The sequence below is a fragment of the Herpailurus yagouaroundi genome, unplaced genomic scaffold, assembly GCF_014898765.1.
Source record: "Herpailurus yagouaroundi ecotype Mexico unplaced genomic scaffold, PumYag 142, whole genome shotgun sequence".
NCBI lineage: Eukaryota > Metazoa > Chordata > Mammalia > Carnivora > Felidae > Herpailurus > Herpailurus yagouaroundi.
The window spans coordinates 26,968,233-26,989,412 of NW_024412397.1; the positions used below are offsets into that span (position 1 = coordinate 26,968,233).

Consider the following 21,180-nt stretch of genomic DNA (forward strand, 5'->3'; position numbering starts at 1 on the left):
TATGCATTGCTCATATGCACATGAGCATATGCACATGAGCTATGCATTGCTAAATATGTCATGGGAGGTCACTGAACGTATCGTGGTGCATTATCTATAAAGCCTTTAGTTATGTATATTCACCTGTGTTACTTGGTGACCCACCCTGTACAAAGCACTGAACAAAGGAAGGGGGCGGCAGAGCCCAGAGCCCAAGCTGCTGTGAGCACACAGGGAGTTATTTCCACCTTGAGGTCTGTGGCTTCTTACTTGCCTGCCCCCAGGTCTATCCATGCAACTTTTCTTCATGGTGTCAATGAGGTCAAAGTACACGGTGTCATGGGATCAAAGGGTTGTCCACGCATGAACAAGGTAGAGTCTATACAAGAAGGCTCCCAGAGTACAAAAGCTTAGCTAAATCCCAAGACCCCTCTAGCCAGCAACACCCCAGGAAGGGTGGAGAGATATTTGATATCCTTGGAGTTAGGTGAAAGCCTGTCCCAGAAAAAAACCCTCCTGTCTGCCTGCCAAGTGACTGTCATTTCCATAATTAGTCATTCTTGTTAGTGGCTCCCAAAGTCTCTGGTTCACATGCTCATATTTATGGGCTGGGGCAGGGTTAATCCACTGATTTCTTAGTTTATTATTAGGATAAGAATGAATAGAATGGGGAGCATGAAACTAGCATAGGTCTAGAGACCTGTGTCCTATTCTGGGAGCCTTGGAGGACAGTGGTGGTATAGTAGGGAGTGCCCTAGCACCTGTGCTCAGTGGATCTGAAAGGAAACAGCTTGAAAAGCCTGCCCCATATGCTTTTCACCCAGAGCAATGATTGTAAAACAAACATCCCATTACCAGTGCAAGGTGGAGTTGTTACTCATTATATCAGTTAGCAAAAAGGACTCAAAGTAATGGGGACATGGGATGGGCAAATTTTGAGCCTGATGGGTGGAAGAGGATGTTGGTGGGCATATGAGAGAGAGGCTAGGGGTCTAAAGGGTCACCCTGAAAGGTCATTTGGGAGGAGACACTGTGATAGTAGTCCTTGAGAGAGTTTAGTGCTGTGTGTGTGTGCATGCACACATGCGTGGAGGGAGGATCTCCGAGAAGGAGTGATGGCATAATTGGCTTTCAAGGCAGGAGTGGGAAGCAGAAAGAAAGGAAGACTAAGGAGAAAAGACCCTAGAGTTCACAGAACCCATGCTGCTTCCCGTAGGTTAACAGGTAGGGCCAGTGGAAAGGTGGAGTCCTGGAGAGTGGGACAGGAGGCAGGTGGGATTTGGTTTCAAGACTATAATAACTAGAAATGACTCGGTACTGGGTTGGAACCCAGGAGATCTAAGGTCTCATACCCACTTGTCACTAATAGCTATTTGGTCTTGGCAAGATCCTTCTCCTCTCTGGGCCTGACACAGGCATTTTACTGGTATGGTTTCTTCTTCGACATTTAAAAAAAAATTAATTTATTTATTTTGAGGCAGAGAGCTTGAGCGAGTGTGGAGGGACTGAGAGAGAGAGAGGGAGAGAGAGAATCCCAAGCTGTCAGTGCAGAACCTGAGGCGGGACTTGAACTCACAGCTGTGAGATCATGACCTGAGCCAAAGTCAACGCTTAACCGACTCAGCCACCCAGGCACCCCCTTCAGACATATTCTTGAGAGAAAGCAGCACACAGACGTTCTGGAGCAGAAAGGGTTCAGATGGCCATGGAGGACACACGACTTTTCACATGGCCACCCAGGCTCAGTCACCAACAGCTTTCTGCCAAAATACACAACCTGAATCTAATCATGGTAAACAGTTGAAAAACTCCAGTTTGGAGACATTCTAGGAAATAATTATTAGCAAGAAGGTAGAAGACTAAGTAAGATAAAGACAGAGAGGTAAAAATGAGTCTTGAAGACTATTTTAAAGGTCTTTGTGGGGTTTTAGGCAAATAAGCCTGAAAGCCAGTGATGGGTTTTGAGCTGAGAGTGGCGTATCGGTATAGAGGCAAGGATAGGAGCCATTTGAAATAACCCAGGCAGGAGACATTGAGGACTTGGACCAGGGTGATCAGATCATGATAGAGGTGGTGAGAAGTGATTTTATTACATGGTATTTCAAACATTTATAACCACAGAATAGAATAACAGATAACCATATACCCATCACCTAGACGCAACAGTTACCATCTCATGGCTGATTTTGTTTCATTTATATTCCTCCCCACTTTCCCTTTCCATTTTCTTTGTATGCAATTATCAGATGCTTTATTTCATTCTGGATATGCATTCCAGAATTCACTGACAAATTGGATGTGGAACGTGAGGGGAAAAGAGCATGGACGTCTCCAAAGTTTGCTGTGAAGGATGGAGGTACCATTTGCTGAGATGGGAAGACTGTACATGGAGGAATTTTGTGAAGAAAATGATCAAGAGATTCTGTTCATGTATAGTTTGAAATTCCTATTTGATATTACAGAAGCTGTTGGATATACAAGTCTGGATATCAAGGAGAGATTGGGGTGTAGATATAATTTGAGAGTTGTCAAATGATAGCTAGTATCTAAAGCCAAAAGATTGAACCTCTAGCCTCTGGTAATCACAGAGTAGCTTCTCTCAGACCAACTCTTGTGCTGATGATAATAACAACTCTGGAGGCATGGGAGAGCGACCTAAAGCAAACAGCTACTGGAGGAGATTCAACCCTTTAGAGAAGTGAAACACATTAAATGAGACCCACGTTTATACAACTGTTTTCCTAAGGGTGTTCACTGGCCCACACAATACACAGTGGAAGAACTCAAGCAGAGTCCTTGCTGGCTGAGGCTTCTAGAGAAGCTGGGAATTGAGGATGAGAGGGGGAGTTATAGGGCAGGGAGCCCTGTAATATGTATAGAAACTTTTCTCAAGTCCTTTCCTGACTTCTTAACTGTGCATGCGGGGCTCAGAACTCCAGGTGCCTCAAAGAAAGCAACAGCTGGAAAGGTGATAGAGCAGAACTGAGCAGAAATTTCAGCTTCTCATTGCACTCAAGTTAGTGGGGGCCTTGGTTTCAGACTTTCCATGGAAAATCCAGAAAGCCCCGGATTTAGGAGTGAAGATATATCCTGGGACTGAGATTCATTCTACAACTAAGGACAAAAGTGAAATAAACCCACTCTTTATTTCTGTACTGTAATAGGTACTAAAACTAGGCCATCTCAGGTTTAAGATGATCTGCTAGTAATTTAACAGCTTGTTAGAATAACATACAATATTCTTCAGAGGAAGATAACAGAATCTAGAGCCTTACAATAAATTTATCATGATGTCTAATATACAATCCAGAATTACAAGAAATTTTTAAAAATAGGAAGATGTAACCCATAGTCGAAGAAAAAGTCAACAGAAGCAGACACAGATATAACACAGATATTGGAATCAGCAGATAAGGTCTCTAAAATAAGTGTGATAAGTCTTTTAAATTAATGGACTAATCAGTAACAAGATAAGAAATTTAAGGATTAATAGGAAAACTCTCAAAAGGAACCAGATGGAAACCCTAGAACTGGATTATATAATATATGCAATAAAAAATTCAGAAGATTGGAGGTGCCTGGGTGGCCCAGGTGGTTAAGTGTCTGGCTCTTGATTTTGGCTCAGGTCATGATCTTGAGGTTGGTGGGATTGAGCCCGGTATCGGGCTCTGCCCTGGCAGCATGGAGCCTGCTTGGGATTTTCTGCCTCCCTCTCTCTCTACCCCTCCCCTGCTCACTCTCTCTTTCTCTCTCTCTCTCTCTCTAAATAAATAAGCATTTTTTAAAATTAAAAAGTTGGATACAACTGTGTACTTGAAGACAAGCCAATATCCAAATGAAGCACCCAGAGAAAAAGATACTGGAAAAAAAAATGAAGATAGTCTCAATGACCTGTATCAAAAAGTGTGACTTTCATGTAGTTGGAATTGCACAAGTAGAAAAGAGAGAATAGGACAGAAAAACATTTGAAGAAATGGTAGCCAACATTTTCCAAGTTTTCTCAAAAATAGCAACCCACAAATCCAGGAATATCCGTGAATCCAAAGCAAGCTTTGAAAAAAAAGTACTAAATACACATACTTAAACTGCTAAACCAACATACCAAATATGGGGGAGGAGGGGCAGATCTTAAAAATAGCAAGAGAAAAAAACATTCATCGCATACAGGGGCACGACATTAGGAATGATGACTGACTCCTCATCAGAAAAATAAGTTACTAGACAATGAATGGATCTTTAGGGTGCTGAAAGCAAAAGCCCTTGTCAACCTAGAATTCTATATCCTGCAAAAGTATGTCTCCAAAAAGGATACGAAATAAAGACATTTTCTGATAAACAAAAGCTGAATCTGTTGCCAGCAGACCCACACAAGAAAAGAGACTCAAGGAAGTTCTTCAGGCTGAGAGGAAATGATACCAGAATGGAAATGGTACTAGGTAGAAAGGGATGAAGAATTCTGGATGGGCAAGTATGAGGGTGTCTTCTTGGTCTGCCATAACGGAATACCCACAGACTGGGTGGCTTAAACAATAGAAATTTATTTCTCACGTTTCTGGAGGCTGAGAAGTCCAACATCAAGGTGCCAGCAGGGTCAGGTTCTGGTGAGCGTTCTCTTCGTGGCTTGCAGATGGCCACCTTCTTGTCGTATCCTCACATGGCAGAAAGAGAGGGCTGTGGCCTTTTCTTCTTCTCATAGGGTCACTAATCCCATCATGAAGGTTCTATACTCATTACCTAATCACTTCCCAAGCCCACCCCCCCAGATCCCACCACATTGGGGATTAGAGCTTCAACATATGAATTTGGATGGTGGGGAGGGATACATGCATTCAGTCCACAGCAGTGGATAAATATAAAGTCATGGGACGGATGATATCTCCAAGGAAGTGGTATGAATAGAGAGAGAAGAGATAAAAGGACCCAGCTTCTGGGTAGTCCTTTCTCAAGAGGTTGGGAAAATGAGGAGGAACCAGCAAAGGACACTGATGGGAAGCTGCCTGAAAGGAAACAGGAAAACTAAGTGAATATGGTGGTGGGGGAAGTGAATGGTCAACCCATCAATTGTGCTGATGTTGTGAGGTCTAGTTAGATGAGGACGGAAAAGTCATCACTGGGTTTAGCATCCTGGAGGCCATTGATGTGTATGACAGGAGTTTATCTGGTGCAGTGATGGGAATGAAGGTCTGATCAGAATGAGTTTAAAACAGAGAAGTTTAACAACGGAAAAAAGAAGAATAGTGTCAGTAGTAGCCTGCACTGTATGCTCCCTTCCAGGTGAGGATTAAATGGTAAAATACATGTAACATGCCTGGCCCACAGCAACGGCCCACGATTACCTGGTTCCTTCTCTACCTCTCTCTAGAAGGAGGCCAACACTGACCTGTCCCTGCAATAGAACGGACCGCGTCTGTGGTGTTGAGGGAGAAAGTACCAGAGTTCTATTGTGACCGTTCCTCTCTCTAAGCCCCTTACCCAAGGACCCCGCGCTCTGGCTGGTTGTGGGGTCTTGTGGTGCACTGCTAGAACACTGCTGAAATCTGGGACACTGTCCCACCATATTAGATGTGAACCCGGGAGAGAGGTCCATAAAACCATATCCAAAGTGCCAGCTCCCCAACCCCATGTTACCATGGATGGACTTCTACTCAGCTTGGCTGCTGGCAGGATTCTCCTGCCTGGGTCCTCTTTCTCCCTGCCCAGTGGCCTAGATGGCAGTGATTCAATTAGAATGCTGTTGGCTGAAAAGAACAGACACTCCATTCAAAATAGCCTCGGTAGTAAAGAAGCTTAATGTCTCACAAAATAGAAGTCTCAAAACATCCTAGGCCCTGTGTTGCACGAGAGTGAGTTATTTCCTGTCTCTGCTATCTCCCCCATGGGTTCATTCACACATTCCTTTATCCAACAAATATTTGTTGGGGGCCTACTGTATGCCGAGCACTGCTCTAGGGGCTGGGACTACATCAATGTACAGATGTGCATACAATGTACATCAATGAACGGAACAAATAAGATGTGTGCTTGTGGCATTTACATTCTCTTTTGGGGAGAGAGATGAGAGGAGAAAAGGGGGGCACGTATGATACACAATATGGAAATAAATCAAGTCAGGCAGGGGTCTATAAAGTGACAGCAGTTGTCAAAAGTCTATTTTATATAGAATGGTGAGGGAAGACCTCTCTGATACAGGGACTACCTCGCAGAGACTTGTGGAAGCAAGCCATGTGGGTCTCTGGGGAAGAACATTCCAGGCTGAGGGGAAAGCCAGTACAAAGTGCTCCTGTGGGAGTTGCTTAGTGAGTTTGGGGGCATCGGGATGGCTGAGGTACAAACCTGGAGGGACGGAGAACCAGTAGCAATGGACCAGATCACACAGGCCTCTGTAGGTTATGGAGGGTGCACTGGGTTTTACTCTGCGACGGAAGCCTTGGAGGATTGGGGGAAGAAAATACCTTGATTTAACTTGGCCTTGAAGAATCACTCCATCCTGGAGGAGGACAACGACAGAAGCAAGGAGCCCGGTTATGGGATGTGGAGTCAAGGAACACTCCTAGTTTTTGACCTCAATGACTCGAGGAATGGAGCCACCAACAACTGAGGCAACAGTGAACACAACCACGGAGGTAGGAGCAGTGGGTTTGGGTGTTAAAAATCAAGACTTTGGTTTGGGACATGTTTAATTTTGTCCAAATGGAGCTGTTGGTCGCGTAGCTGCCGCATATGTGAATCTGAAGTTCAGGGGCGATGATGGGCCCAGAGAGGTCAGTGTAGAGATTATCAGGATGCAGGCAGTGCTCAATGCTGAGTGTCTGTGAGCCCACCGAGGAAGTGAGTATGGATGGAAAGGAGGTATGAGGATCAAGTCTTGGATTCTCTGACATTTAAGAGTCGGATTAACCGTGTGGGGTGGGGTGGGTGCGGTGGAGGGGGGCCAAGGGAGAAGGGCGGTTGAGGAATTGGAGACAGAGCAGAGCAACAGTTTGTAGAAATTTTGCATATACAGGAGCAGGTGCGAGGTGGGAGCTGGAGAGGGGGTAGGGTCAAGGGAGTGTTTCAGGATGAAGATGAAACCTCATGTTTGACTCTAAGGAGTATGGTCCAGCAGAGAGGGGAAAATGGGGGGGGGTGGTGTCAGGGAGACAGAGGTATTCAGGAGTCGGGGACATCTAGGTCACAAGCAGAAGAGTCTCTGGATGGAAACACAGAAGGCTCAGATCTGGGGAGAGGAGAGAAGGCAGAGTTGGTCGCTTTGGTGCTGGAAGTATTGAGAGGTTTCTTCTGGTTGCTTCTGTCTCTTCTGTGAATTAAGGACAGTCATTGGCTAGAGTGGAATTGTGTGTAGCGGGGAGCTTGGGCATTTGAGAAGGGTGGGAAAGGCATCAAATAGAGGTAGGGGTGGGGGGGACCGAATGGACGGGCCAGATGGAGCCCATTCTAGGTGAATGGCATGCCCTACAAGAGAGGCTGTGTGCCCATGTGTTTGGTAGACTGCATTATTTTGCGAAAATATTCACGAGCACTCAGGGGGCCGGGGGCGGGGGGGAGAACTCTATTTTCCTGCCCTAAGGACACTGGGCTTGGCCAGAAGACTTGCACAGATCAGTGAATTAGGAAGGGAGGTGATGTGTGTCCCTTCGAAGCAGAAGCTCTGTGACATCAGGCGTGTTCATCATGTTCTCTTTTCTCTCGACCCCGAGGCTGGCCCTATCCCAGACAGAGGCTGCTCCATCAACCTGGACTGGAGAGGGGACCATGGGCGAGAGCCACCTGCGGCTCACCTGTCCTCTCTGAGTGGAAAGTGAGCCTCTGCCATGGCGGGGCCCTGAGGCCTGGGGGATGTTTGTGACGGTAGCGTGACCGGGGCTGACTGATACAGCCTGTTTGTATGCTTCTCTCGAGCTCTGTTCCCTGCCCGAGTGCAGGAGCGGAGACGACAGACTCTTGATTTCCCCAGCACTGGGATTTTGCTAGAGAGGCATGACAGAGGGGGCAAGGGACGAGGAGACCGAGGGAGTGTTTAATGAGGCTGAGGCTGGGCGGGAAGGGAAGGAAGAGAGACGCCAGATTCATCCTGAGGTTCTTTACTATACTTATAGCTTCAGGAAGGCTGCCAGAGACAATTGGGAGGAAATCTTCCCTTCTCATGTCCCCGAGGAGAATTGTCCCTGTGCCCAGTTGAAACTTCTGGCAACACGGAGAGTCATCAAGCTTTCTCTTTGCAAGGGCTCATTTTAATTTTCTTTCCAGCAGAGCCCCTGCTGCAGCCATTCCTGGTACCCACTTTTGTTTTGTCCTTTGGAGCTTGAGATTGGAGACTGAGAGAGAGAGACAGAGAGAGACAGAGAGAGAGAGAACACATGCTCCTTCCTGTCCAGTCAGACATTTTGGAAGCTGGGCAGGCGGGAACCCGGCCTGCCCAACTCCAAGTTGATGTTTTCCTTATACATGGTAGCAGCAAGGGGCTAGAAGGCTCCCATCCCCGTGACCCGCCCCCACCCCCCTTCTCCTTATTCGAGAAGCCCGATGAGCCTACAGCCACGGGCCCCGCCCACAGACACGATCTGCAAGTTCTGGCACCAGCCTTCAGGCCCTCTGCCCAGCCAGCTCTGGGGAACAGCGGCAGTCCTGCCTGGATGACTCTCCCAGCCACCCACCCTTCTGGCCAAAGACACTGGACAAGAGCCCACATGTTTCACGCTCCTCCTCAGCCTCCATTTGGGCACCAGCATTTAAAAGAGGCTACAGGACGAAGATAGGAATGTCCAGACAGGCCCCACTTCCCAGGATCGTAGGGGTACGTGCCTTAGCTGGGCCAAGCCACCCCGCCTCGGCCAGGCATCTCTTCCACAGGAATCCGGTCTCACTCCAGACAGACGCTGTGGGCCTGCCCGGCACCCTCATCCGCCCTTGGCAAAACTCGCCCTGAAGGCAGGGGCACGGCAGGGACGACCCCACAGCCAGGGGTAGGGAGGGGCAGGCTCGAAGAGCGAGGGTGTGTTTTACAGAGGGAAAGCTGGCCCTCAGCGAGGGGAAGTGGCCTCATGCCACGGGGTCCGGTGCTCTTTCCACCATGTCTTAGCCCCGGGGAGAGGGCCCTGTGCGCCCAGTGTCGTGTTAGCTCACGGCCTCAGCCAAGCTGCGCTGCCTCTTCAGGCCTTTTCCCTGTGACACCTGCCTCAGCTGACTGGTAGGCCTTGCCCAGGGCTCCGGGCTGGGCTCTCTCAGGGCATGCTGGGACACCGGGGTATGGGGGGGTGGGGGGTGGGCAGGGGAGGCTGCTGCTTAGAGCAGGCCAGTGGGGGTGGGGGGCCACCCCTGCCAGACTTCTGCGCGGTTTCCCAGGCTCTCATAAAGGAGGGAGGCTCCTTTGGTATTTTATAAAAAGCAAGCGTGCCATTTGCTCAGTGACCCCAAACATCACCTCAGGTGCCTTTGAGCAAACTCTGTGTGCACCTGGGTGAGTCGCTTCCCTTCGCCTCAGTTTCCTCATGGGTTTTTGCCTTCAGCGGTCAACCACGGTGACTCCGAGAGGGCAGGACACCGGGCCTGGCTCAGAGGGGCCCCACTCTGCCACACGGGGGGAGGGCCAAGTGGGGTGTCTGGCGGTCGGAGAGGGTCAGTGGGCAGAACTGATACCTGTGCCTGCCAGAGACAGTGACTCACCACCCTGGGGCTCTGGGCAAGTCGGGCAAGCCAGCCTCAGTTTTCCCAGGTGTAAAATGGGCGGCAGGCCATTTTCTCCCGTGGGAGGGCCCGGAGGGCTATAATTACAGCAGGGTGTGTAAAGTCCTGGGAGCCCACGACGGGCGTCCTGAGGAAACCGGTGGGATGGCCATGGGCCTCAACTGGCTAGGGGAATTGAGAAATCCCTTTAGAAGAAAGGACGCTGAGTGGGGGGAGGGACGGTGAATGGCAAGCCAGGGAGAAGGCTCTGGTGCCCTTGGGAAGCCATCTTAGCACACACCCAAACCCTCTCTCAGAATGCAATCAAGTTGTTGCTTCTGTTCATACCAAAAGGGCCTTTTTAAAATACAATTAGGCTCTGTTTTATTATGTGTGACAGACGAGGCCATTAACCATTCCGACTATTAAATCAGACTTCATTAAAAAAAATGGAAGTAACTGTAAATTGCCTTGGGTCACGATCGTTTGGAGCGGAGACATTGCAAAGAAAACCATTAGGGAGCTGTCTACCATCAAGAAGTTAATCAATCTGACACCTCTCGGTGGGGCGTGTGCACCCGAGGAAGGGCTGCTCGCTCGCCTCTCCCCAGAGCCGGGCTCCTGGGGCCGGGAGCGGGGGCCCGACCTCTCTGCTCTCCAGAGGAGAGCCAGGACCCAGGCACCGAAAAGAACCTGAAAATGTGGGGGAAAGGGAATTTCTTTTTCCCAGAGAGGTTTTGTTGGTTTCCTTTGCTGAAAAATTATCTAAATATATCAAATGTGATATCGAGTCATACATAATACATTTTTTTTTTTAATGTGTTTGCACCAAAAAGTGACTTTAGAGCTATAAGGAGCAGTGCTATATATAAGATAATGTGTCTCCCCTACATCCCAAAGTTGGGTGGGGTGACGTCTATGGACTTGCTGGTTGTCAGAGTTTGTGTCTCTCCACAAGGCCTCCGGAGCCTGATGTTGGCTGTGGGTGGGTCCTGAGGGGAAGGCGCCTGTGTTGGGGTGAATCTTGGCCCCCTCTCCTGTGTGGGGGTGGGAAGGAAGGGGGCTGCAAGAGACCAGAGGAGACCCAGCCCCTGTGCCTCCTCTGCCCGCCCAGGCTCCGCTTAGCCTGGAGAGACCCAAACCCCAGTGCCCTCCAAAGGGGAGCAGGGCCTGGCCTGGGACAGAGGGTGCCCAAAGAGGGCCCCCGGGCAGGGTGGGTGGCAGAGTTGTGTCTGGGGCAAGTGGCCAGCCTTGAGATGGCACCAGGCAAGGGGTGGGCCCAGGATACTCAAGGCCGGCCCAGGCAGAGGGAAGGGGTAGGCTTGCCCGGGACGTGGGCCTGTCTACACAGGGGTTTCCTGGCTGGATATTTAGTCCAAGCCCATCTTGGTCGTGTGGGGGGAGTGTGCCCTTCCGGGAAGCTGTCAGCTGCTGAGAGCTTGCTCTGGTGCCTTCCTTCTGGCTCTTTCCTCCTTCCTGTCACCCTGCTAAACAAGAGGCCTGGGACCCACTGGGCAGGAGCTCTCCTTCCTTCTGGTGTGGTCTGGGGGCCTTCAGAGGCCCGCACAGAGCGTGTCTCCTCCATGAAGCCTCCCAGGCTCTACCTGGGCTGTACCTCTGTGCTTGGGACCCTCTGGCCCCCTGAATTTCCTCCTGCCCTGCTGGCACTGACAGCTGTTAAATCAAGTAGTGCTTTGCCAATACGTCTCCCTCCCAGGCTCCGTCTCTCTGTTCCAGCACACCCCGCCCTTCCTTGTCTTCTGCTGAACTGCTCTAGACAATTCCCTACAGCCCAGGGACATGGCTCGGACCCTCAGGACCCTTCAGGACCCGTCCCACATACTTCTCTGGCCTTCTTGGCCGCAGCTCTGCTCCAAGCTCTTAGCACTTGGGCTATGGCTCCTTCCAGTCTCCCTAACCCTGTAGCAGCCATTCCCTATGTCTGACTGTCCTCTCTTCCCCCACCCGGGGAAATCCTACTCCTGCTGTAAGGCCCAGCCGTAGGCCACCTCCACCTGGAAGCCCTTCTCAGATCTGCCAGAGTTGATGAGTCACGCTGCCCTCCCCGCCTCCCTGTCTCCCTCCCTCCCTCCCTTCCTTCTTTCAACAAAGAGGCACCGAGCAGCTTCTGTGCCAAGCCCTGTAGCGGGAGCTGAGAACTCCAAGGTGAGCAGGACAAGGTCTCTTCCTTCACGGGACTGGCATTCTGGGTGAGATAATCAATCAGCGTAAGCCTAGGAGGTGGGAATAAGTGCCTTGAAGAAACATAAGGCAGGGTCAGGGGAGAGGACAGGGGGCGATGGGGTGTGGTCAGGGAAGGCCTCCGGCACCGAGGAGTTTGGGCAGCACCTGAAGGCAGTGGGGGAGCAGATATCCATCCGCACAGAGTGGGACATGCTCTGTGTTCCCACAGCACAGCCCCGGGCCCGGGGCGGCTCTGGGGCCTGCTTTGTATCGTGCTGCCGCAAGCCAGAGTCATTCAAGCTCCTGCTTCCTCTGGCCTTGGGAGCCACTCGTGGGCAAGGACTGTCTCATCGCTCGCTGGATCTACGCCGGAGCCCAGCCCGGCATTGGGCACAAGAGAGCAATTGCCACGTGCCTGCAGAGTGGTGGGATGAATGGCTGTATGACACAGGAGGACTTGAATGAATTTCTGGCCTCGTGTGGGGCACCGCAGGGTCTGTCTCCAGGCATCCACTAATGCTCCCGCGCTCCAGGACAAGATGACAGGGTGCTCCCTTCCCAGGAGCTCCATCCTGGGACTTCCTTCTCTTGCATGAGAGGCTGACCACCCAGAACGTCTCAGGAGCCCCACGCGGCTCTTTCCTCCTGCTGCTCGCCAGGGGCCCACACACCCTGGAGATCGGCACTGTTGCCAACCGTGGTGATTTCAGTCCTTCTGTTTTTCCTTCCTGGAGACCAGGACCTTCCTGAGGTCCGTCCGTGCAGAGCTCCTCCCAGGCGCTCCTCGGGCTGTTTCCTCCACAGGCTGCTCCCTGGGGAGGAGTGAGTCACCAGACCTGTCTCTGTCCGTCTGCAGAGGGGTAGAGGCTGCGGTGAGGCGCTAGGGGCAGGGGCCTGGCTTCCAGGGGGTGGGGGTCCCCACTCGTGTTGCCTTTGGCCCTTTGCTCGTGGCTCAATAAAAAGCAGAGTTCTGTTCTAACTTGGAGCACGTCTAAGTGATGGCCCAAGCCTGGCAGGCCTCTGGTTTTCTCTGGCAGGGAAGGACCTTTTCACAGCTTTCTGCCCGGGGAGGGCCTCTGCCTTTGGAGGAAAAAGACTTCCTGCTCATACCTGCTGTGGCTGGTTAACAATGAGACACCAGGAGAGGGCGCCCGAGGACCGGTCAGAGCTCTCATCCTGGGGTCCCTCCTGCCACTCAGCCCCCAGCCCCAGCCTTTGGGTCCCCTGTCCCTGGGACCCAAACCCGCAACTCCCAGAGCCCTGACGAGCGAGAGGGCCGGATGATGGGCTCCTGGGGCAACGGCCTTTAACAAGCCAAGTCGTCTTTGCAATCATGTCTCCCCCTGGACGCCTGTGTTCTTCACCTGGTAAGTGGGGATTAAAAAGAAGAATGAAAAGAACCACCACCCCGTCTTGCCAACGTCATGGAGCATGAGGCTGTGTGAAGCTCCAGGCAGCTGAGGCTGGAAGGCCTGGCTTAGAAAACGCAGGGTACTATGCAGATACAGGCTGGTGGCTATTTTTTCTTTTCCCCGATAAATACAATGCCAGCCTGGGGAGAGACAGCCAGTTAAGGGAAACATATAAGCCTTTACAAGGGGAGATAATGAAAGATATTTACATCAAGGTGAATTTTCTTTAGCAATAACAAAAAGTCAAGAGCTCAGTATTAGCAGTTAACCAAAAACTGTCACCCAACTTTTTTTCCTCCGCCGTATTACAGAAACACACAGTTTACGGAAAAAGAGAATAGGGAGAATGTTTACTTGTGAAATAAACGGAAGACGGCAAATTACTGAAATACTGCATCAAGCCTACCATTAGCGGCCACTTTGTTCTTCGATTTCTCCAGTTTGGAATTACAGCGTTTTCACACAGCCACTGCCAAGCGTGGGAACATCCGTGACTCCAGGGGCCTAGTCCTGACTCAGTTCTGACTCTGTCTCTGGTTCAGAGGTGGCCTCCAGCTCTGAGGACACGGGTCCTCTCTTTGGTGTCACCGTGACTTTCACCTTGAGTGCAGTGATGCGTTACTTCACAGCTCCCTGGTCCTGCAACATCAGCGAGCGGCCGTGACTTCAGAGTTTGAAACAAGAATTAAAATCCGCATCCAGGAAGTGGTAACTGAGGAAGGGACCATCCTGCGGGGTTTCTTTAACACGTCCAGCCCTCATTCCCCGCGACCCTTGCGACCCTTGCGAGCAGACTTCACTCTCCTCAACTGTCCTTTTGTGCCCTTCCATCGTGAGCATCTGATGGTCTAGTGTCCTGCCCCCAGAAGAGGCAAGAGCAGCCATCAGCTGGGCCCTGGCCTGTGAGCCTTCCACACTGCAAACCCCACCCTGCCCCCCGCCCCACCAGACTCCCCCCTTCCCTCCTGTAACAGTAGACGATGGGTCCCTTGGAGGCTCACTCCGCTGGTGCCCTGGCCATGCCCTGCGTCTTGATGTCTCCTTCTCTCTCGGATCAAAATGCTCCAGTCTTTCCCATCCCCTCAACTGCCTGCCTTCTGCTCTCATTCCCAGTCGGGGGTGTCCACACATCCTCCTGCCCTCTCTCACCTTTCCTGATCCTCGGTTCACTCCAGAGGGAGATTCCTGACACTGAACCTGCTCTTTTGGCACTGTCTTTGCAGGGGTCACCAACGGCCTCCATGTTGTTAAACCCATCCGGCCCAACTGAACACCTATCCGACTCACCCTCTGAGTCCCTAACAGGCCAGTTTCCGTCTTGATCCTTCTTGAGTCCCTCCCTCTGGTGAACGTCAGGGACCCCTTTCTACTGGTTGCCTTTCTTCCTTCTGTTTCCTTTGCAGGATTTTCCACACTCTCCCATCTGACTGCTTTAAACGCTGGAGGTCTTCAAGGCTCTGTGTTGCATCCTTGTTTTCCTTTGAATCTTTTTAGTCTAGAAAATTTCAAACATAGACAAAAATCGAAAGAACAGGGTAATGAACCCTTGGGTACTCACCGCCCATCTTCAACAATTGCCAATTTAAGGTGTAAATATTCATAATATTCATCCTTGCCCTGGTTTACTTTTAGGTAAACCCCATGCTAAGCATTATTTTACATGTAAACATTTTGGTATGTTTGCCTAAAAGATAAGGACTCTCCAAACATAGGCTTGATATCGCTAGCGCACTTCATGTTTATTTAACAATAACTAGTTAGGTTGTTGGGCTCTCTCTCCTTCGGAATCCCATCTACGTCCATGGTCTTAAGCAACCTGCATAGGCCGCTGACTCCCAGGCCTAAATCTTCAATCCAGACCTTCCTTTCGGCTCCAACACCCTATTTCTAATTCTCTATTTGACATTTCCACAGGCCGGGCTTGGAGGCACCTCAGGTTTAACGTGTCCCGAGTAGAGTTCATGATTTTCACCCTAACTCTGTTCCTCCTCTGGGCAACCCTGTCTTGGTATACAGCCTTGGTCTCCAACCAGGCGCCCACACCAGGAGCCTAGGCGTTGTCCTTCACACCTCCTTCACCTTCACCCCCTCGTCCAACCCATCACCAGGTCCTGTGAATTCTTCCAGCAAAATATAGTGACAATCCATTCACTTCTCTCTGCATAGCCATGCGCCGAGCCCCCACCACCCGCCCCCACCTGCAGGGCACAAACCTCTTGGTGGCTTTGCCTCTCTCACTTGTGCCCTCTGCTGAGTCTCCGTTACTCACACAGCAAGTGCATGCTGGGTAGGAAAATGTCAGCATAACTAACAATCCGGCCAGTTAGTAAATGATCACTGCCCTGAGCCACTCTCCACCTCAGGGCTCCACCCCCATCCCAGCCACCAACCTCCTTCCATGGCCAAGCAAGGGACCTCAGTGACCTTGCTGCGATTGGAGGCTATGTGCTCAAATACTTAAAAAGTTCACACGGTATTAGGATGACATAAGACTTTAGGTAACTTCTCTAGTGAGATTCAAGGGAAAATCCAGAAACTTCTGTGCCTCTACCCTCCAACAGCCAGAATTATATATTGACAATATGTACGTAGCCCTATCTTGGAGGGGAGAGGTGGTAGTGATGGGAGGGGAGGGGAGAGGAACTTTTGGGGTGCTAGTGACTTTCTACTCTAGATCTGGGTGGTGATTACACCAAGGCATTCACTTTATGAAAATTCATTGGTCTGAGCACTTACAACTGTATACTTTTCTACTGGTCTGTTCAATTTCAATAGAGTTCACTTAAAAAATAGCACCCAGAATTTCCCTGTGGTTGCTGCTCAAGAGGGGAGCAGTCTCTTGATCTTACTGTTTCTCTTGTTCACATTCTCTCCAGAAGGTTCCTGCACCGTCACGGGCTCCCGTGCCATCACTGAGGAGCTTTGTCTGTCTTCCCACCCCATGGGTCACCACCAGGGGTGCTGAGCTGATGATCAGTGAATGATGGGGTGGAACACAGGCCTCTTGTCTCTTACGTTTGCCCTTCAGCCTCCACAAGATCAACAACTTCAGGCTCTTCAAACAATGGGGAATATCTTTCCCAGGGGCTAGGAGAGTTTCTGGAGTTACTGACAGCCAGGCCAAAGATTTAAGTTCAGGCCCTTCTGCACTGCCCCTTGAACCTCACCGGGAGAGTTACCTAAAGATTCAGGCCATTAAAATAAAACCATGAAAAGATTCTTGATCTCACAGCTAGTAAGTGGAAATTCACATTCAAGTCCCAGGGAGTCACCATTTCATACCCATTAGCTTGGTAAAAATTCCGAAGTCTGATAATACTAAGTGTAGGCAAGGATGCGGTGAGTTCAAACGTTTACAAGCGGGAGTATAAATTGGAGAGCACTCTCAAGAGAAGTTTGGCAATACCCAAAAGAGCCAAAGATGCCCCTGCCTCCCTGACCCAGGCATCTCCACTTGTAGGTCTATACCACAGGGGAGCATGGGAGCCTCATCACTAGGAGAATCTTCTTTTTTTTTTTTTAACGTTTATTTTATTTTTGAGAGACAGAGAGAGCACCAGCAGAGGAGGGGCCGACACACACACACACACACACACACACACACACACACACAGAATCCGAAGCAGGCTCCAGGCTCTGAGCTGCCAGCACAGAGCCCAACGTGGGGCTCGAACTCGTGACCCGTGAGATCCTGACCTGAGCCGAAGTCACATGCTTAACCAACTGAGCCACTCAGGTGCCCCTGTTGTCCCATTTCTTAGAAGTAAAAATCTGAGGTAAATATGGTGTATTGGTAACTTTGATAAAGCCAGATAGCAAAAGGGGTTTTATGGTCTATCCTTGTCTGGATGTTTGATGTTTTCCAATAAAATCAAGTAATGGAAAGTTACTTAGACCTCTCCAGGGACGGAGGGCGGGGGGGGAGGGCATGAAGGATTCGTCCCTCTCCAAATGCCTCACCTGACCCAGGTTTGGTCTTTGCTCCCCAGGACCTCCCCCTCTTCTTCAAGGAGCTTAGTTGGAAAACTCTAAAGCACAAAGTGGAAATTTCCACACGTCTCCCAGGCTGAGCCTGTCAGTGGAGTCCTTTCCTCAGCCCCACATCCCACCCTGAGCCCTTTGGCGCCCCCCAGTGCAAGCAGCCGCGGTGTTTGGGAGCCAGACTGGCTGGGTCTGAATGTGGGCTCCCCCAGCTACGTGTCTGCGGGGCCTGGGACAAGTCACTCCAGGTCTCTGTGTCATAGGATGGAGGGAGACAGCTGGAGAGGGTTCCCTTTCTGCACCAAGGGTTTCGGGGAAACACGGGTAAGCTGGCCACCTGAGCTCTCTGCCGAGTTCTCCAGAATGGTCACGAACCCCGGGCACCTCCAGGCTTGCCCCTGGAAGGTGTTACGGCCACATGGCCTCGTGGCCTGAAGACACCACACGGGTCCCTTCCATCCTGTCTGCTTTCTCTGCCCCTAAGTACTTTCACGTGCGTGGCCTTCTGCGACGCTTGTAGGACTTGCTGAGATGGGAACGGGGTCATTGCAGATGCGATGGTTCAGATGGGTGGGCCCTTATCCAATACAGCCTGTGTCCTTATAAAAAGGGGAGATGGGGAGACAGGTGCACAGGGAGAGAACACCATGTGACGGTGACGTCAGCTATCAGAGCGATGTGATTACGAGCCAAGGAAGGCCAAGGAAGCTACAGCAGCGTCGTGGAACAGACTCCCTCACAGCCCTCAGAAAGAGCCCACCTTGGTAACACCTTGATCTTGAACTTCCAGCACCCAGAACTGAGAGACCGTGCATTTCTGTCGCTTCCCCACCCCATCTGTGGTGCTTTTTATGGCAGCCCTCGCAAACGAATCCAGGGACTGATGTTAACCACTTTACGACGACGACGGAGGAACTGAGGACCCCCCCCCCCGAGAGCCGTCAAGGTCACGCAGGTACTGAGAAAACTGAGCTAGCACTTGATTCCTCTGACACTGTCACAGGGCGTTTGACAGTTTATACGAGGCAATCAGTGATTTCATCAGGGGCTGGGAATAAAAACAGGTTGCGATTTAGTCTTCCACTAAGCGTGACCAGTTACAACTGCTTTCTGGGTGGTCTGTTCTGAGCTTGATCTAGATGGTATTTGGGGAAAACAATACTTTCACTTATCACCTGCGTAAGATCACATAACAAGCCAAATGAATGTCATGGGACCCATCGTAAAGACTGCAGCCTTCAGACACGCTATCAGCATGCTGGGTAATTAGAACGAGACTGGCATGTTAGGCAGCTTAATTTACGGTCCCTTTGGCATCTTGGCACAGCCTTGGCCTTCTGATCCAGGCGTCCTTCTCTGCTTTATATCCTTGGGTGTGGATGATTCTCAACTTCTTTCCTTGGGAGCAGCCCCCCCCCCCCCCTTCTCCCTGCGACTCCGCTGAGCCGGTTCCCACACCGTGCTGTCAGCCTGCCAGGGGAGTTTTGGAGTGCGTGGAGGTGGGAAGGGCGGTGGCCATCGGTGTGGAGGTCTGCAACACATATTTCCATCGATCGTTGCATGGCCTTGGCCAAGCCAGCTCCCCTTCTGGGCTCTGGTTTTCCCACCAGTCAACTGAGGGGCTTGGACAGGAAGGTTTGCTCTTGCCAAACTGGGAGGAGCTTGGAGATCTGCAAAGAAGATAGAGGAGGCCAAGAGCGGGGCTGGCTCACCAGCTATTTTTGGTGTTCAAAACTCCCGTAAAAGTGGTGGGTTTTTCTCCATCATGAGCCTGAGCAGGACATCCGGAGGTTGGGCATCCGTCAGCTCAGCTGGGTCCTCTCATTTTGCCCATGCTCACCGGACCCTCTTGGGTGAAAAAGGCAGGAAACATGAATTAATTCTAATTTGTACAATGTAATTGGTAAGCAACTCTTCCAATAGACGTCTTTTATTAAAAGACATCTTTGATTCTGAAAACATGGAGAACAAGGGAGCTGGCGGACCCCAGACGGCTGTCCGCTCTAAATGCCTGTGATCCCAGTCCTACACCGGACTGGTGCCCTCAGGCTCAGCGGTCCAGGTGGTGGGAGCCCAGCATCTGTGACCCGTCTCTGATGTTCTCAACAGCTGTGTCCCGTAACTTCCCTCCCTCCCCTGGTCATGCCACATCCTCTCTCTTCAGGTTGTAATTGAGGGTCGTATGCTCTGGAAGGGTTTCCAGCCCCAGCTGGTTGCCAGTTGCTGAGATCATCCTTGGCCGTGTTTGTGTACCTCTCCACGTTGAGAATGACTCTCGAATATGTCTTCGTGTTGCATGTGGCACCCCTTCGCTGCAAGTCGTGCAACTCCTTGAGTATCGGGACGGGGCTGTTGACAGCCCGTAACTGGATCTGGGCCATGGATTCTTCCAGCCTCTGGCCAAGACCTCTGCCTCTGGCACTGTGGCGTCAGCTTCCGTGAGGAAGGGTCTCGGGGGAGTGAATCGGTGATGGCCAGCGCAGCTAGTGAGGGGCCGAGTCGGAAAACAAACCCAGGCCTGGCTGATTTGGTAAGCAGTGTTCCCTTCTCTGTAATGATGTCATATGCCACACAGCAGCCCATCTAGCTCAGGGGGGCGGGGGGTGATGGACTCAGGGGGCAGGACCGGCTTTAGTGGGGTTTAATAACAACATATAACCTTCGTGGGGCAAGAGAAGTGCTTTCCTGAGCTCCTAAGGCATCCAGAGGAACAGCAGGGTCAAGGCCAGCTTTAGAGGCCGGTGGGGAGGTCTGCTTAAGGTCTGGGCATGGCTGATGCGGGCGGTCCACCTGAGGTGAGTCCCAGAGGCTCACTGGTGCAGCGTGGAGAATCAAGATCACAGGGAGTGCTGTTGTCTATCCATTTCCTTCTTTTCCTCTAACGATAGAATTCCCTCCCTTTTTTTGAAGTTGGGCACGTCGCTGCCCCACCTGAGGGCTACTTTCCCCCGACTCTCTGGTGATGTGACTAAGTTCTAGCCAGTGGTTTGCAAGCAGTTGTGAGGAAGTTTCCTTGAAGAGAAGGAATGTTCCTTTACCTTCCCCTTCCCTTCTCGCTGCAATCTGGAAAGCAGACGTGATGGCTGGTGTTGGAGCAGCAAACTTGGCCTTGAAGTGACCTCGTAAACCTGAGGGGACCACAGCATGGAAGGTGCCGCTTCACGACACTGTGGAGTGTTATACTAACTAGAGGACTCTATCTCTGGATATCCTATCTCTGGATTTGTGGGTGAGACACGTAAGTTTCTTTTCCTTTTTTTAATGTTTAAGTTTATTTATTTATTTTGAGAGACAGAGAGAGATCGGGGGAGGTGCAGAGAGAGAGGGAGAGAGAGAGAATCCCAAGCAGGCTCTACAGAGTACAGAGTCTGTTATGGGGCTTGAACCCGCGAACCGTGAGATCATGACCTGAGCCGAAACCGAGTCAGGCACTTAGCCCACTGAGCCACCCAGGCGCCCCAGAAATAAGTTTCCATTTTGCTGAAGCCGTGGTTCCTGTGGGGTTTCTGTCTCCTTATCCCAAATTCCAGAGAAAACTTAATTCTTTTGTTTTTTCTTTTTTTTTCCAGTTTTTTTTTTTTTTTTTTGGTAATTCTTCTGATTGCCTTTTGGTGCTGGTCTGTCCTGAGCGCCTCTCTCACACTTGCTAAATCTCCCCTGTTTCAGCGAAGAGAACAGAGCTCGCTGAGGCCCAGAGCCTTTGGCAGGAACTAGCATCTAACTCTAATTTACTGACATTGTTTTGTTTCTATGGTATTTATTTTTAGGTTACCATCTACTTGAGGTAGGTGATACCCTTTTCCATTTACAATAGTGACGTGAGGTCACTTTCCTTTTAAAATAATTTGCTTAAGCAAAAACAATTGAATTGATTTAACAGACATTAAGTGACTAAGAGTACAGTTTATGGCTATGATGGCAGAATCGAGGAGGTTATGACGATGGCAGAATCGAGGAGGTT

General features: G+C 50.7%; 1 long non-coding RNA gene across 1 annotated transcript in view; it reads left to right on the forward strand.

Moving 5' to 3' along the window:
- Positions 1-20,176: 20,176 nt before the first annotated feature.
- LOC121032642 (uncharacterized) overlaps positions 20,177-21,180 on the forward strand; it is a 4,653-nt gene continuing 3,649 nt past the window's right edge. The window contains exon 1 of the long non-coding RNA XR_005791407.1: positions 20,177-20,448. This is a non-coding gene — a long non-coding RNA (uncharacterized LOC121032642). The remainder of the gene's footprint in view (positions 20,449-21,180) is intronic.